The sequence below is a fragment of the Lissotriton helveticus genome, chromosome 7 (genome assembly GCF_964261635.1).
Source record: "Lissotriton helveticus chromosome 7, aLisHel1.1, whole genome shotgun sequence".
NCBI lineage: Eukaryota > Metazoa > Chordata > Amphibia > Caudata > Salamandridae > Lissotriton > Lissotriton helveticus.
Window position 1 is genome coordinate 749,863,598 of NC_136068.1, and position 18,149 is coordinate 749,881,746.

The following is an 18,149-nucleotide window of genomic DNA, read 5'->3' on the forward strand; positions in this document are numbered from 1 at the left end:
AATCTAGAGTTTAGCAGTAGAACATGAGAGTCCCAGCCTCTGGGCAATTATCTTGTTCTCTTCTGCCTTTTGCATGTAGATCGCTAGTAGCCCTAACAAAAGATGTGTAGCCATATAAATTACCCAGACTAGAAGTCACATATTTCAGGAGAGAGCCTTCTTAGGCTTCCTAACAAAGTCTTTTTCAAGAAACACATTTCCACAACTGAAAAGCTGCATTTTCTAGTACTTATAGGACTACAACTGGAAGGATTGCCCATACTAGAACAAAATGTAGGATTCTCCATGACCCTATCTATTCATCTCTATATTTTGAGGTGAGCTTCTGACCTCACCTGTTACCCATTCAATGCATCATGGCAAATATTAACTTTCAAATGTTTTTCGAGGGTACAACTAGTTAGGCCAGATAAGTGTAGAATAGCACATATTTCTCCAATGGTTTACTATCTACTGAAGTACCGGAAGTACTACTGAAGGACCGGGAGTAAAAGAAATAACCTAAGAGTCTATTGGTACCTTTTTTTCTGGAACTTTCTAACTCTCCGATGTCAGCACTGGGGAGAACCCCTGTTATCTAAGAAAGATATATGTATGAACAGGAGAAATCAAACAAGTTTCTTTATTTGATTACAAAAATGCATCTAGGAAGGGTGGGGTGGCATGCAGTTGTTTGGAAGAATCAGGGGAGAAGGCATCAACTCCTCCAAAACTTTAATCCAATTGTGGAGTCTTGATAGGAAGGAGCAAGGGCCTGAGGACACAGCCTTGGAGCTAGATCTCATGGAATCTTTTCCAGACTTTGCCTTACAGACTTTGTCTCCTTGGTAATTTGGAAAGGCCTTCAACGGTTCATACCAGAGGATGATGCTTCCAAAGGACAGGAGCAGGCCTGGTGGGTGCCAACTGGCATTATTGGCTTTGATCGTGCACTGGGTGAGAATATATCCGTCTGCACAAATGGCAGTAGTTGTTTCCATTAAAAAGTAGTTTGAAGACTTTTGCCTTGGCATCACAGTTAGCGAGAACAACAAACATGGATCATTATGGGCCGAGCGACAGCCATTTCCAGAACATTAAGAGAGATACGCTTGTTCTGTTGCGCATTGTCTGCGATCCTCCCCTATCCAAAATAGGAGCTATAATGTGGTTCGGCTTGTTAGAAAGGGGACATGTCTGGACTGATTCTCACACAACTGGAAGTTACAGATGGCTCTAACCACAGCCACGTTGGTGGTTGCACTGTTAGGAACTATTCTGGAAAACCTTTCCATACAACTGTTTGGATCTCCCCGCTCTCTCTGGCACGATTAATAATGAAAGCAATAGAACTTTCTCTCCGAGGGGTTGTTCACGGATATCATAGTGTCATGTTTCAGTGGTGTGGGTTCACGTGGAATGATTTTCACAATATTGACTGGATGTTTGGTTATCTTTCTGGGTTCGAATTTCTTTAAAACAGAACCAACCACTATAACCTTCAGTCAAGTGTAGTAAGGCCTTGTGAATGGGCTTTTTGCTAAATTTATTTTTCATTTTTAGATATCTGGATCTTGGGGAATTGTGTAATTATCACGTCTTGAGCTCCTGGATTAGGAATGGTTCTGTCATCAGACATACGGCCAAAGAGCGGCTGTAAAAACACGTTGTGTCACCAGTGCCGGTGACACTGTGCCTCCAGGATTCATGGCATGCTGAGGTGAGCAGGAAGGAGCTAAAGTTACTTGGTGGTGCTGGGACTGTATACCCAGCACTAACCAAAGCACTCGCTAGTTGCACAAGATGCCAGCACAGCTAGATGCAATGCACGTGTTGCCTTCTTACTGGACCAGAAGTTGGCTGCTGCAGGCGCCACGCTGGGGGAGGGAGTACAGCTAGTAGTCTTTCTGCTACAAGTGGCTTGTTCCTACCTACTGCCAAGCGGCTGTGAGTCTTCGGAGGTGCGACAGGATCGGTTATGAGAGTGCTGTGGGGATTTGTGTGTGTAGCCAGTGTAAGTGCTGGGGCTGTGAGGGGATACGTTGGGTGTCGTAATGAGTTTGGGGGTTAAAGTGATCTGGCGTGACTTATTTTCAGGGTGTGAAGTTGTGTTGATGACGTGAATGCGTAGCACTTCCAGAGAGTGATGGGTTAGAGATGTGTACCTTGGGTGTGACAGAGAATAAGGCAAGCTGTGAGGTGTAAGAGGTTAGCGAGGTTTTGAAACAGAGGCCTTGAAGTGTTAGTGTGTGTTTGAGTGTGAAAGTGAGATGGACGTCATTAAAGCTTTGCAGTGTGGTTGTGTTGCATGTGAAAGACTGCTCTCCGTATTGAGAATGGTGCACGTGAGTGCTTGTGGTGTGAGGTTAAACTTGGTTTGAGTGCGCTCGATATGAGAGAGACTGTGAAAGTGCCATGAGTGTTAGAACCTAGTGGTACATAAAATATGTGAAAGAGTGATTCCCAGAGAGAGTTTACCATGCATGGGGCCACGCTGGGTGTGAGAGCTGTGTGTGCTGGGTGTGAGAGCCGTGTGCATTGGGTGTGAGAGCCGTGTGTGCTGGGTGTGAGAGCTGTGTGTGCTGGGTGTGAGAGCCGTGTGCGCTGGGTGTGAGAGCCGTGTGCGCTGGGTGTGAGAGCCGTGTGCGCTGGGTGTGAGAGCCGTGTGAGCTGGGTGTGAGAGCAGTGTGAGCTGGGTGTGAGAGCAGTGTGAGCTGGGGGTGACAGCAGTGTGAGCTGGGTGTGAGAGCAGTGTGCGTTGGGTGTGAGAGCAGTGTGCGTTGGGTGTGAGAGCGGTGTGCGCTGGGTGTGAGAGCAGTGCGCTGGGTGTGAGAGCCGTGTGCGCTGGGTGTGAGAGCCGTGTGCGTTGGGTGTGAGAGCCGTGTGCGCTGGGTGTGAGAGCCGTGTGCGCTGGGTGTGAGAGCCGTGTGCGCTGGGTGTGAGAGCCGTGTGCGCTGGGTGTGAGAGCCGTGTGCGCTGGGTGTGAGAGCCGTGTGCGCTGGGTGTGAGAGCCGTGTGCATTGGATGTGAGAGCAGTGTGAGCTGGGTATGAGAGCAGTGTGAGCTGGATGTGAGAGCAGTGTGAGCTGGATGTGAGAGCAGTGTGAGCTGGATGTGAGAGCAGTGTGCGTTGGGTGTGAGAGCAGTGTGCGTTGGGTGTGAGAGCAGTGTGCGTTGGGTGTGAGAGCAGTGTGCGTTGGGTGTGAGAGTAGTGGGCTGGGTGTGAGATCAGTGTCCACTGGGTGTGAGAGCAGTGTGCGTTGGGTGTGAGAGCAGTGTGCGTTGGATGTGAGACCAGTGGGCTGGGTGTGAGATCAGTGTCCACTGGGTGTGAGATCAGTGTCCACTGGGTGTGAGAACAGTGTCCGCTGGGTGTGAGAACAGTGTGCGCTGGGTGTGAGAACAGTGTGCGCTGGGTGTGAGAACAGTGTGCGCTGGGTGTGAGAGCAGTGTGCGCTGGGTGCGAGAGCAGTGTGCGCTGGGAGTGAAAGCATTGTGAGCTGGGTGTGAGCTGGGTGTGAGAGCGGTGTGAGCTGGGTGTGAGAGCAGTGTGCTGGGTGCGAGAGCAGTGTGCGCTGGCTGCGAGAGCAGTGTGCGCTGGCTGCGAGAGCAGTGTGCGCTGGCTGCGAGAGCAGTGTGCGCTGGCTGCGAGAGCAGTGTGCGCTGGCTGCGAGAGCAGTGTGCGCTGGGTGCGAGAGCAGTGTGCGCTGGGTGCGAGAGCAGTGTGCGCTGGGTGCGAAAGCATTGTGAGCTGGGTGTGAGAGCGGTGTGAGCTGGGTGTGAAAGCAATGTGCTGGGTGTGAGAGCAGTGTGCGCTGGGTGCGAGAGCAGTGTGCGCTGGGTGTGAAAGCATTGTGAGCTGGGTGTGAGAGCGGTGTGAGCTGGGTGTGAGAGCAGTGTGCGCTGGGTGTGAGAGCAGTGTGCGCTGGGTGCGAGAGCAGTGTGCGCTGGGTGCGAGAGCAGTGTGCGCTGGGTGCGAGAGCAGTGTGCGCTGGGTGCGAGAGCAGTGTGCGCTGGGTGCGAGAGCAGTGTGCGCTGGGTGCGAGAGCATTGTGAAATGGGTGTGAAAGCATTGTGAGATGGGTGTGAGAGCGGTGTGAGCTGGGTGTGAGAGCAGTGTGAGCTGGGTGTGAGAGCAGTGTGAGCTGGGTGTGAGAGCTGTGTGCGCTGGGTGCGAGAGCGGTGTGCGCTGGGTGTGAAAGCATTGTGAGCTGGGTGTGAGAGCAGTGTGAGCTGGGTGTGAGAGCAGTGTGCTAGGTGTGAGAGCAGTGGGCTAGGTGTGAGAGCAGTGTGCGCTGGGTGCGAGAGCAGTATGCGCTGGGTGCGAGAGCAGTGTGCGCTGGGTGCGAGAGCAGTGTGAGCTGGGTGTGAGAGCAGTGTGCGCTGGGTGTGAGAACAATGTGCGCTGGGTGTGAGAGCTGTGCGCTGGGTGTGAGAGCAGTGTGCTGGGTATGAGAGCAGTGTGCCCTGGGTGCGAGAGCAGTGTGCGCTGGGTGTGAAAGCATTGTGAGCTGGGTGTGAGAGCGGTGTGAGCTGGGTGTGAGAGCGGTGTGAGCTGGGTGTGAGAGCAGTGTGCTGGGTGTGAGAGCAGTGTGCGCTGGGTGTTATGTTATGTTATATGTGTTTGTATAGCGCTCGGCTGCCCCAGCGAAGGGGCGTCCCGGCGCTTTCTGTATGAGACAGGGGATGGGGTCAGAGGGAGAGAAAAAGGGAGAATACTGTTTAACAGAAAAGGAGTGTTTAGATTGCTTTTCTAAGGGATAGCAAATCCTGCATCCCTCGAATCTGGTCTGGGAGGTCATTCCAGAGTTTGGTGGCCAGATATCTGAAAGAACGGCCAACTATCCTGGCTAGTTTGATGCGAGGTACGGCTGCTAAATTCTGCCCCTCTGATCGTAGAGTACGCCGGGGGACGTAGACTGACAGGAGTGGGCAGAGCATGGGGGGAGATGCCGTTTTTAGGATTTTAAATGCTAAGCATAGCGTTTTAAAGTGAATCCTTTTCTCCAATGGAAGCCAGTGGAGTTTTGTAAGGACGCTAGCCACAGACGTATGGCGGGGGAGTCCTACCAGAGCCCTGGCGGCGGCATTCTGGACTCGCTGAAGTCTGTTTTTTTCTGCCACGTTAGCTCCTAGCAGGAGGGAGCTGGCGTAGTCCAGCCTTGAGAGAATGGCTGCCTGGACTATCATCTGACGGGTTTGATGGTCGAAAAATCCTAGGATAGGCCTAAGATTCCGTAGAAGGCCGAAGCAGGTGGCCGCCACTTTTTTGGTATGGTGGGTATAGCTTAGGGCAGAGTCTACCCAGACTCCTAGGTTTTTGACACAGTCCTTTGGTTCAGGTGGTTGGCTGAGGGTTTCTGGCCACCAGTTGTTACCCCAAGTGTCTGTCTTTTTTCCCACCAGCAGCACTTCCGTTTTTCCGGCGTTGAGCTGGAGGTAGTTCGCCGTCATCCAATCTGTGATATCGACGAGCGTTTGTTGGAATTTTTGGGCGCCGTGGCCACTCTCGTCGTTTAATGCCACCACTAGCTGTGTGTCGTCAGCGTATGACACAAGAGACATTCCGTGCCTCCTGGCTACCTCTGCCAGGGGTTGGATGTACACATTGAACAGGGTGGGGCTAAGAGCTGACCCCTGGGGCACGCCCTGCTCAATGGGGCATTCTTTGGAGAGATAGGGGGGGTGGAGACTCGGAATGATCTGCCTGATAGAAAGTCTCTGAACCAGCCAAGGGCGTTTCCTGATATCCCGACCTCCTTTAGCCTGAACAGCAGAACCTCGTGTGACACCGTATCGAAGGCAGCACTGAGATCAAGTAAAATCAGTGCTGCCGTTCCGCCAGAGTCTAGAATGGTACGGAGGTGTTCTGTCACTTTTAGTAGGGCTGTCTCGGTGCTGTGTCCAGCCCGGAATCCATGTTGTGACCTGTCCAAGATGGAATTCGATTACAGGTATTTGGTCAGGATGGCGTTTACATGGGCTTCTGCTACCTTGGCTGGCCATGGGAGGAGTGATATCGGTCTGAAATTTTCGGGTAAGTTAGGGTCCAATGTGGGCTTTTTGATAATAGGCGATACCCAGGCTTGTTTCCATTTGGTGGGGATTCTGGCTGTAGAGAAAGACAAGTTTATAACGTCTCTCAGGGGGCCTAGGACTGTTATGTCGGCTTCTCTGAAGGTTTCGGGTTTGAGAGGGTCTGCAGGTGAGCCAGATTTTATTTTGTTACAAATTTTAGTGAAATCTTCTTGGCTGAGTGCCGGGATACTAGACAGGTTGGGTCTGTTGAGGTCAGTCGAGGGAATGAAGTGGGGAATGATGGGAAAGGCGCTGTAGATTTTCCAGATTTTCTCTAAAAAGAATGAGGCCATGTTATCGCACAGTGCGGGTGAGGTGTTTGGGTTAGCCACTGTTTTTTTGGCACTGAGCTCTTTGAGGATTTTAAAGATGGTTTTAGAGGCATTGTGGCTGTTCTTAATCTCGGTGGCGTAGTGGGTGTGAAAGCATTGTGAGCTGGGTGTGAGAGAGGTGTGAGCTGGGTGTGAGAGCAGTGTGCTGGGTGTGAGAGCAGTGTGTGTGCGCTGGGTGCGAGAGCGCTGGGTGTGAGAGCAGCGGGCGCTGGGTGCGAGAGCAGTGTGCGCTGGGTGTGAGAGCAGTGTGCGCTGGGTGCGAGAGCAGTGTGAGTGCTGAGTGGTGTGAGAACAGTGCGCTGGGTGTGAGAGCAGTATGAGCTGGGTGTGAGAGCAGTGTGCGCTGGGTGTGAGAGCAGTGTGCGCTGGGTGCGAGAGCCGTGTGAGCTGGGTGTGAGAGCAGTGTGCTGGGTGTGAGAGCAGTGTGAGCTGGGTGTGCGAGCCGTGTGAGCTGGGTGTGAGAGCCGTGCGCTGGGTGTGAGAGCAGTGTGTGCTGGGTGTGAGAGCAGTGTGTGCTGGGTGTGAGAGCAGTGTGAGCTGGGTGTGAGAGCAGTGTGAGCTGGGTGTGAGAGCAGTGTGAGCTGGGTGTGAGAGCAGTGTGAGCTGGGTGTGAGAGCAGTGCGCTGGGTGTGAGAGCAGTGTGCTGGGTGTGAGAGCAGTGTGCGCTGGGTGTGAGAGCAGTGTGAGCTGGGTGTGAGAGCAGTGTGAGCTGGGTGTGAGAGCAGTGTGAGCTGGGTGTGAGAGCAGTGTGAGCTGGGTGTGAGAGCAGTGCGCTGGGTGTGAGAGCAGTGCGCTGGGTGTGAGAGCAGTGTGTGCTGGGTGTGAGAGCAGTGTGAGCTGGGTGTGAGAGCAGTGTGAGCTGGGTGTGAGAGCAGTGTGAGCTGGGTGTGAGAGCAGTGTGAGCTGGGTGTGAGAGCAGTGTGAGCTGGGTGTGAGAGCAGTGTGCGCTGGGTGTGAGAGCAGTGTGCTGGGTGTGAGAGCAGTGTGAGCTGGGTGTGAGAGCAGTGTGAGCTGGGTGTGAGAGCAGTGTGAGCTGGGTGTGAGAGCAGTGTGTGCTGGGTGTGAGAGCAGTGTGAGCTGGGTGTGAGAGCAGTGTGAGCTGGGTGTGAGAGCAGTGTGCGCTGGGTGTGAGAGCAGTGTGCGCTGGGTGTGAGAGCAGTGTGCGCTGGGTGTGAGAGCAGTGTGCTGGGTGTGAGAGCAGTGCGCTGGGTGTGAGAGCAGTGCGCGTGGGTGTGAGAGCAGTGTGCGCTGGGTGTGAGAGCAGTGTGCGCTGGGTGTGAGAGCAGTGTGAGCTGGGTGTGAGAGCAGTGTGAGCTGGGTGTGAGAGCAGTGTGAGCTGGGTGTGAGAGCAGTGTGAGCTGGGTGTGAGAGCAGTGTGAGCTGGGTGTGCGAGCAGTGTGAGCTGGGTGTGAGAGCAGTGTGCGCTGGGTGTGAGAGCAGTGTGCGCTGGGTGTGAGAGCCGTGTGCGCTGGGTGTGAGAGCCGTGTGCGCTGGGTGTGAGAGCCGTGTGCGCTGGGTGTGAGAGCCGTGTGCGCTGGGTGTGAGAGCCGTGTGCGCTGGGTGTGAGAGCAGTGTGAGCTGGGTGTGAGAGCAGTGTGAGCTGGGTGTGAGAGCAGTGTGAGCTGGGTGTGAGAGCAGTGTGAGCTGGGTGTGAGAGCAGTGCGCTGGGTGTGAGAGCAGTGCGCTGGGTGTGAGAGCAGTGTGCGCTGGGTGTGAGAGCAGTGCGCGTGGGTGTGAGAGCAGTGTGCGCTGGGTGTGAGAGCAGTGTGCGCTGGGTGTGAGAGCAGTGTGAGCTGGGTGTGAGAGCAGTGTGAGCTGGGTGTGAGAGCAGTGTGAGCTGGGTGTGAGAGCAGTGTGCGCTGGGTGTGAGAGCCGTGTGAGCTGGGTGTGAGAGCCGTGCGCTTGGTGTGAGAGCAGTGTGAGCTGGGTGTGCGAGCAGTGTGAGCTGGGTGTGAGAGCAGTGTGCGCTGGGTGCGAGAGCAGTGTGCGCTGGGTGCGAGAGCAGTGTGAGCTGGGTGTGAGAGCAGTGTGAGCTGGGTGTGAGAGCAGTGTGAGCTGGGTGTGAGAGCAGTGCGCTGGGTGTGAGAGCAGTGCGCTGGGTGTGAGAGCAGTGTGTGCTGGGTGTGAGAGCAGTGTGAGCTGGGTGTGAGAGCAGTGTGAGCTGGGTGTGAGAGCAGTGTGAGCTGGGTGTGAGAGCAGTGTGAGCTGGGTGTGCGAGCAGTGTGAGCTGGGTGTGAGAGCAGTGTGAGCTGGGTGTGAGAGCAGTGTGAGCTGGGTGTGAGAGCAGTGTGAGCTGGGTGTGCGAGCCGTGTGAGCTGGGTGTGCGAGCAGTGTGAGCTGGGTGTGAGAGCCGTGTGAGCTGGGTGTGAGAGCCGTGTGAGCTGGGTGTGAGAGCCGTGCGCTTGGTGTGAGAGCAGTGTGAGCTGGGTGTGAGAGCAGTGTGAGCTGGGTGTGAGAGCAGTGTGAGCTGGGTGTGCGAGCCGTGTGAGCTGGGTGTGAGAGCCGTGTGAGCTGGGTGTGAGAGCCGTGCGCTTGGTGTGAGAGCAGTGTGAGCTGGGTGTGAGAGCAGTGTGAGCTGGGTGTGAGAGCCGTGTGAGCTGGGTGTGAGAGCCGTGTGAGCTGGGTGTGAGAGCCGTGCGCTTGGTGTGAGAGCAGTGTGAGCAGGGTGTTTGAGAAACTGCTGGAGATGTATGTGCGGAGTTTTAGTGTACGCTCGGAATGTATACTGGACCTGAGAGTGCTCTGTGTGACATGGCTCTCTTCCTGGACGGAGTGTAGGGCATGAGAGTGCTCGTGGGAGGAGAGAATACTGGGATTTATACTGCTGAGTGCGCTTGTGGTATGAGAACGTACTCATAACCAACACTCAAGCATTACTCTCATTTCACTGCAAAGCGGCTGTGAAGGGCGGAGGGTGGGGGAGGCATGCCTGAGGAGTTCAGCACCGAAGGGGAAGTAGGCGCTGCAGCCCTTGCTGTTTGTGGTAGGGGTTCGAGAGAGGAGTGGGGAGGTGACGGGGATGCCAGCAGGCGAGAGTAAACCCCACTCATGAAATAGAGTTCCAAGTACTCAACTGGTAAAGTGCCACTCATGAAACAAAGTGGGGAGATTGCCATAAAATAATGACCCCGGTAGTTTGACTGGGGATGAAAACGCAGCAAAAAAAGTGTTCAGGGGTACCGTGATGAACAAAGCGGAGCCTAGACCACCTTTCTTTTCAAGAATCCATCTTGTCCAGTCTGCACCTAGTTATGCACTTTTGAACAACCTGGCACAATAAAATGTCCGCCTGCTGGATGAAACCTCTTATGCGATGCCATTGCCAATCACATCTTCATTATCACTGGGGAGAAATACACTGTTGATGGGGGCCCTAAGGGCGACATGGAACTGGCCAAACCTCTTCATCATGGGGACAGAGTTCAGAAATCACAGGGCAAGTTTGGATGTTAGCTTAATTGCCCCTCTGCTCTCTCAGTCAAGACGCTCTTCCAGTTCAGAGCCAGGCCATCAAAAGGACCACTTCACGGACTCTACAGTACCCCTAATATTATGGATATAATAATAGATGGAATTTGTCCGTAAGGAATGTTAGGACTGGAGCAAAACAAACTTGAAAAAGAGAAAAAGATTTTCTCCAACAACCATTAATCAGCAATATTTACAAAACTGATGTGGGAACTCACTCAATGATATTTATGTATTCATGTTTTACAAAAAAAAATACTCTGTCAAAATACATGACAATATCAATAATTAGTAAATATATTAACACAAATGAACACGATAAAAGTGGGCATTTCAGCAAGTAGCGAGGACAGTGAGAAACAAAACTTCACCTAACTTTAAAGTGATATTTTATTAAAAAAATTAAAAGTATTGGACCAAAAACACTTTTGTTCACTCTACATTATTAACCAAGTTCTTAAAACGTAAGGGTGTTCTGGGGATTGAAAAGGGTCTTTCACAGAGAAGAAGCTACATTTTTCTTGGCCTTTGCTCCTGGGTACCGTTGACACGTTTCAACCTCGAACCACTTATGCCATAAAGCAACAATTGGACATTACTGAATCCAGTCTCTTTTTGTTTGGATTGAGCAATGTATTTATGTTATTGGAGTCTCGTAAAGAACCTTGGATATGGGTTAGACATGTTCATCTACTGAAGGATAAAACAGACACCACCTTAGACTAAGATGAAGGCGACATTTCAATTACTTGAGACCAAATGGGTGCACGTTGCTTCTCACTGTAAGCAAACTTACAGGATGGAAGCACGTGAGCGGCCATATCACTGTTCCAACACCACGATGGCACATATTTACATTACTAAGCACAAATAAATGCATCCACAACAACGCAATGCTGATTGTACACTTCACAGTGCATGCCCAATTCTTTCAGAAGCAGTGTGACATGTATTAACATTAAGGCAATAGCAGCACTCTTGCAGGATGGTCTGAAAAGACAAGGAGGGATACAGTAAGTAGTCTTTCAGGCACTATTGAACAAGTGCGCCCTCTGGTGACGCAGCTGTGTAAAAAAACTACAGTACCGCAAGAGAGCAGCCCCTCTCTTCACAGGAAGTTGTGGTGTTCTGGGACTGTTTGTGTGCAATGAAACAGTTGTGGTCAGCAGTAATGACTTCCCATCATGCAAACCTCAGGCCGGTTTCCCTCTTTGTGTTCAGCCACAGCCTGAGACCTCGCTGCTACCGTCTCCCTGACCACCAGCAGGAGGGAAAAGACTTTCTGCCTTAGTTAGCAGTTGGCACTTAGTTTGGTTTTGTTTGAGACTGTGTTACAGTCCCTTCACAATCATGCTGAAAGTAACTTCTGGTTAGCTAGAATATGTGGTTTTACTCAGCGCTTCATGGCCCTTTCAGCAATTCACACCCTCACTGTTTCACAGACCGTTTGAGCAGTACAAATGCACATATTGTAAGATTTTGGCGTCCACTTCTCCGAAACCATGTAGCTCATCAAAGTGCTTCTAATATGGTTCACTTTTAAAAGTCCCAGATCTTGGGCCCTCGCATCATAAGAGCTGTAGAAGCTTCAGGTAACATAGCCAAGCATGACTAAGGAGCTTTAGGTTTGCAAATGCACTAACATCCTTCAACGGAATTTTTGCATGTACTTTCAATTTTTTTTATTACATTGATTGTTAAATTATTTAAGGTCCCCTTAAGGAATAATGTTCAGCGTAGTGTTAGGAATGCTATGCTTTAGCAGCTGCCCAGAAATGCCCCAGTCCACACTAGGCATGGCTTGTGGCCATGCGCCCTGGGCACAGGCCATAGGGTGCGATCTTCGTTCACACTGGGCATGGCCTGTAGCCCAAACTCATTTCAAGACCACGGAGCTTGCTGGCTACAGCCTTTGTTACCAGCGTGCCCAGTACCCTGTGCTCACGTTTCCACCTGGGCACAGAGCCTGGCTTTATGTCCAGACACAGATTTTGCCCAGTACTAAACACTTAGCACCACTTTTGGAATTCCAATATTGGTTTTACTTTGGGAAATGTATGGGAAAACACGCCCCAGGGGAAATATGCACCCAACTTTAAAAGATAAATTCGTAGTGTATTCATTTTAGGAAAGTGTTGTTCAGATTTATACGTTGGCGCCGAATTTATAAGTAATGCGAATAATGCATTTTTGTGTGGATGCTTGCAGTGCCATTGCCAACGGGCTTTAGGCAGTGAGGCCTGACTGTCCAACAATCCTGCCCACAGTACCTACACGAACCAGTTCAGGAGTAGGGTCAGTGTATAAGGGAGAGGAATGTTAATATCAACTCACATGAATGACACAGGTAAAAAAAGATGTTGAATATTTGTTTGTCACTCTTGAGTTGTGTGTACAGACACTGTGACCAAGTGAAAAAGTTAAGGACCTTCAGTACTGTTCTTTCTGAGAGGCAGGGGCATCTTCCGCAAACTCCTCGTATGCACATGGCTCCCTGATGCCAAAGAGAATCCTGGGAAGTCACCGGCGCCTGTCAGTGTGATAAGGGACTGTCTGTGGAGCCTTGTGATACCACCAGAAGTGACGTCTGAAGCACAAATAAGGGCCTCAAGATCAGCCCCGGACCATATCGCACTGCATGAGTGAGTAAAGTATGCGATCCTGATATTTTAAAGCTGGCCCACTGTAAGAGTTGCCCCAAATCTGCTTTTCCTCTTGCTCTGCATTCCTGTTAACATCTTTCGGACACTCATTCCATTTGCCTCTAGTTTAGTTTTTTCTTTGCTGTTTTTATCTTTCTTTAACGATGTTTGGTTCCATTGCTACCGTTTGTCAGACACACAACACCTGCAGTGTTATTTATAGCTTCTGATCCAGAGAACCAGGGAATTATAGGGGTAAAGAAGCTCTCTCTAATGAAAGGCAAACAGTCTGGAATGTGAAACGATTTAAAACAAGCTCGGGCAATGCCAGTGATTTTGTCTTTTGTATAAGAAAAATGTACTAAACTAGACTTAAAAAATCCAGAACAGTCACAGTTTGGAGGGAGCTCAACCATGCATCTTTACTCAGGAAGGAAGGAAGGATGAGATAAGCAGTTACCCAGAGGCTGAGTTTAGAGTGGTAGACTGTAAGTAGGAGGGGGGGTTTTGTCCTACGGGTCCTGGCAGGACAACTGTATTAATAAGAAAATAAGGTGCCAGGGCTCGGGTTTGAACCACCTAAGCTTGTTTATTCAGCTGGTGTAAGCCTTCCTTTCAATGATTCAAGAAGGTATGCGTTTGTCATATATTAAACATTTCAAAACATATTTACATTTTCATTCAATCCTCATAGGAAGAAACCTTCCTTAAGCTGTGGATGCAGTTTAAGGGCTTTTTACATACATTACAATGTTTTCAAAGCATTTAAAACGAAAAAACAAATAGAAAGAATTCACAAACAGTTGTACTTTGACTTTCAAATGTAAACAACATCTGTGAGTTATGTACACCTAAGCTTGTTCAGGTACATATGTTCTTGAATACATTGCCCTATGCTATTATGCGTCTCTTTCCAACAGCCAAATAGCCGACGCGTTTCCAAACCCTTCTCTTAATCAATGGGGTTCTTCATCAGGGCTGGGCTGTGTACCTATGGTGCAAAATTGAGGGACATTTAGTATCTCCTTTTCCCTATACTTTGTGAAAATTGGTATGCAGGCTAAACCTCTAGAAAGTTTTACCTTGTTTCACGTTAATGCAGGACGCTGTTTTCAGAACGGGGCATCGAGTAAACTTGGGTTTTCACCACTATCTAAATGAGGGTGAAGAATAACGATTCTTGTGAGTATTTCAGCATTGATGTTTGCTTATTATTAAGTTCCGTATAATAAGGGGCGCTGACACTTACTTGTATGTTATTTTCATCTAGTACGTCACTACATCAGTGCGATCTTGGTTAAAAGACTGCAGCGTGTTCCGCGGTGGTTGTTGTTCTGAGCAATTAAAAAATTAAATATCAGTTTGTGTGTAGTGTTCTTGCTCAAATTTTATGTGCGTTAGAATTATAACATGCTTACTTGTGCGAGGTGCGGCGGGGGACCCAGGTGCTGCTACAATTATTTCAGCTGCCACACTCTTTCCAATTGTGCGAACGAGTTATTCAAGGATGAATTGATATTCTGTTAGGGAAGATTCACAATGGAAAATTCCGTTACCGATTGGTCACGTTCTTTCTTTGACTGGCGCTTGGATTCATTTCCAGGGCCCAACCTTACCTTGCTCTGTTACTTCAGAGGCCGTCCTCGGGGGTCTGTCTACCGCATGGCTCTCACAAGGGTTTTAGTTACATAGCAACAAAATGCAGTAGAGACCTTATGGTCCACACTGTTGAAACTGCTAAGAGAATTTGTGAAAAAGAAAAGGAAGAGATAGAGGCGTTGATCAAGGCCATAGAGGACAATCATACTGTAGACGAAGCGAAAGCTCTACTGGAAAAAATCAACAAAGAAATTGCAACATTTAGAGATAACACCATTAACTTTAGGTCCAACAAATTCGACAAAGACGTCAAAGCTTTCAAAATAGAATCAGTCTACCCATACCTCAAGGAGGATTACTATACTCAAACAGAATCCCGACGAGTGTTATCACAATATCAGGGGAGGTCTAAAAACAGGTTTACAACCTTTTCAGAGAGTTCATCTTCAGAATCCACAAACGACTCAGACCCCAGAGAGGGATCTTCCAAAAGAAATCCTTTTTTAGAAAAGGGCGAAGGCAGAGGAAGAGTAAGGTTCAAACCACAGCCCCAACCATGGGAAATGCGAACACGAAGAACCCAGTACAAAACGTAAGCCCGACCTCAATAGTGAATATTTCCAATAAGGAATTAACTGCCCATGAAAGATCTGTATTGGAATTAGGATTAAAATTCGTGCCAACAGCACATACTGACCTTACTAATTTAAAAATTGAAGCTTTGGAGTTTTGTCGAAAATTAAGACTCAAGGCCTTTTTTCACAATAGAGAAGATAATAGAGCTGACGAACCCTCTAACCTGTCCAATAAATCCACATTTGTTCCTCCTACATACACAATCCCTAAGGAAATAATAGCCTTTGAACAGGTCGTTCTATCCTCCATCACGCAATTAAGCAAACAAAAAATGTTCCTCAAGAGGAACATTAGTAGAGATCAACAAATGGCTCTGAACAACCTATGCAAAGATGATTCCATAGTGTTAAAACCCGCTGACAAAGGGGGTGCACTGGTGGTCTGGGACAGACAAAAATATATTGATGAGGCCAATAGCCAGATTAAAAACACGGAATGGTACAGAGAAGTCAAAGAGGATCCAACTCCACAGATAAAAGCTGAGATCCAGATAAAACTTGCGGAGGGTCGTGACATGGGGATATTAGGAACTAAAGAGTTTCAATATTTAGACAAAAAGAGTCCACGCATCCCCGTGATTTATTTTCTACCGAAAATTCATAAAAGCTTGACTGAACCCCCCGGAAGACCCATAGTCTCCGGGTGTGATTCACTGTTGGAACCACTAGCAAAGTATGTGGACGTGTTTTTAAAACCCTTTCTACCCGAAGTAACATCATACCTCAAAGATACAAGGGATTTTATTAATAAGATCGAAGGGATCCCATTTGATGGAGAACAAGAGTTGATGGTATCCTTTGATGTCACCTCTCTATACACCCAAATTCCCCAACAGGAGGGTTTAGAAGCAATGGAATATTACCTCAATACACGACCCAGACCACACAGAGTCCCCACAGACTTTATTATTGACTTGGCGAGAATAGCACTCAAAAGGAACTATTTTCGGTTCATGGACACCTTCTACGTGCAGGTGAAGGGCACCGCCATGGGGTGTCCTTATGCCCCAGAAATGGCGGTGCTTTTCATGGCCCTGTACGAGGAGCGTTTCATCTACCACAACAATCCATTTTCGCAGAACATTACAAAATGGTATCGTTTCATTGATGATATCTGGTGTCAATGGAAAGGGTCTGAAGAAATGCTTGCCCAATTCCATCAGTGGCTCAACACCAGACATCCAGATATAAAATTCACAATAACATCTAGTAGAATATCTCTCACTTTTCTTGATGTGGTGGTTTTTCCCTATGAAAACAAACTAACAACCACTTTACACCGCAAAGATACAGACAAGAACACGATCTTGCACTACGCAAGCTCTCACCCCAAAAGCTTAAAATCTAACTTGCCGTACGGACAAATGTTGAGAATCCGATGGAATTGCTCCAGGAAGGAAGACTTTTTGATCCATTCCCAAATACTAAGTGACCAATTGCAACAGAGAGGATACCCTCATAAACTACTAAAACATTCCACCATACGGGCATGGCACACCCCAAGAGAGGAACTGTTGGCCTCGAAAAAAGAAACTAAACCCCTCGAAAGGCCGGTATGTGTCACCACATTCGGGCCATACACGAATAAGTTGAAAGCCATCATTCGAAAGAATTGGCATTTGATTAAGAATTCAGATGTTCCAATGGAGGAGCCATTGTTTGCCCTAAAGAAGAACAGAAGCATAGCACAGCAGATAGTAAGAGCTGATCTGGGTATCAGCCAAGCAAGAACGGACTTACGCACATTATGGAAATTACCACCCATAATAGGCCATCACAAATGCGGCACGTGTGCTTCCTGCCCAAATACAATAGAAGGTGATGAATTTGTATTCAATACTGTGAGATGGACGCACAAAGGATTCTCAAATTGTAAAACGACTAACGTCATATATGCAATCATGTGCCCTTGTCCCAAGTTGTATATAGGGAAAACCACACAAAGAGCTAATCAACGAATAGCTCAACACAGATCTAGGATCAAAAACAAAGTGCTGTCTGCGCCCATGGTACAGCACTTTGTTGAACACAAACATAATGAGACAGATTTCATGTGGACAATATTACAAGCCATGAAAGTTCCCCCTAGAGGAGGAAACATCGATGCCATGCTACTTCAAAAAGAATCTTATTTAATTCTCAAATTTAATTGCGTGATGGATGGCCTGAACGAAATGTCCGAATTACAAAGATTGAACTATTGAGCCCCCTGTGACCCCCACTGTTGCAGAATATACAGACTACGGATATGTGAACCATAGCGCTGCACTTACAATCACAAATTGTCAGATATGTTTTGGTTAAGCGCAAATTATGCGTCAAACTACAAATCCCACAATGCTGAGCGGCATATTTAAATAGGAGATCGTACTCCGCTGGTGTAGAAACTCGCCCAGAACATTTCCAAACGGAGTGAGAGCCATGCGGTAGACAGACCCCCGAGGACGGCCTCTGAAGTAACAGAGCAAGGTAAGGTTGGGCCCTGGAAATGAATCCAAGCGCCAGTCAAAGAAAGAACGTGACCAATCGGTAACGGAATTTTCCGTTGTGAATCTTCCCTAACAGAATATCAATTCATCCTTGAATAACTCGTTCGCACAATTGGAAAGAGTGTGGCAGCTGAAATAATTGTAGCAGCACCTGGGTCCCCCGCCGCACCTCGCACAAGTAAGCATGTTATAATTCTAACGCACATAAAATTTGAGCAAGAACACTACACACGAACTGATATTTAATTTTTTAATTGCTCAGAACAACAACCACCGCGGAACACGCTGCAGTCTTTTAACCAAGATCGCACTGATGTAGTGACGTACTAGATGAAAATAACATACAAGTAAGTGTCAGCGCCCCTTATTATACGGAACTTAATAATAAGCAAACATCAATGCTGAAATACTCACAAGAATCGTTATTCTTCACCCTCATTTAGATAGTGGTGAAAACCCAAGTTTACTCGATGCCCCGTTCTGAAAACAGCGTCCTGCATTAACGTGAAACAAGGTAAAACTTTCTAGAGGTTTAGCCTGCATACCAATTTTCACAAAGTATAGGGAAAAGGAGATACTAAATGTCCCTCAATTTTGCACCATAGGTACACAGCCCAGCCCTGATGAAGAACCCCATTGATTAAGAGAAGGGTTTGGAAACGCGTCGGCTATTTGGCTGTTGGAAAGAGACGCATAATAGCATAGGGCAATGTATTCAAGAACATATGTACCTGAACAAGCTTAGGTGTACATAACTCACAGATGTTGTTTACATTTGAAAGTCAAAGTACAACTGTTTGTGAATTCTTTCTATTTGTTTTTTCGTTTTAAATGCTTTGAAAACATTGTAATGTATGTAAAAAGCCCTTAAACTGCATCCACAGCTTAAGGAAGGTTTCTTCCTATGAGGATTGAATGAAAATGTAA

At 48.5% G+C, this 18,149-nt stretch overlaps 1 protein-coding gene across 2 annotated transcripts in view; it reads right to left on the minus strand.

Moving 5' to 3' along the window:
• The window catches only part of RAD50 (RAD50 double strand break repair protein), a 507,735-nt gene that overhangs the window by 36,683 nt on the left and 452,903 nt on the right, over positions 1-18,149 (minus strand). The gene's annotated exons all lie outside the window — the stretch shown is intronic.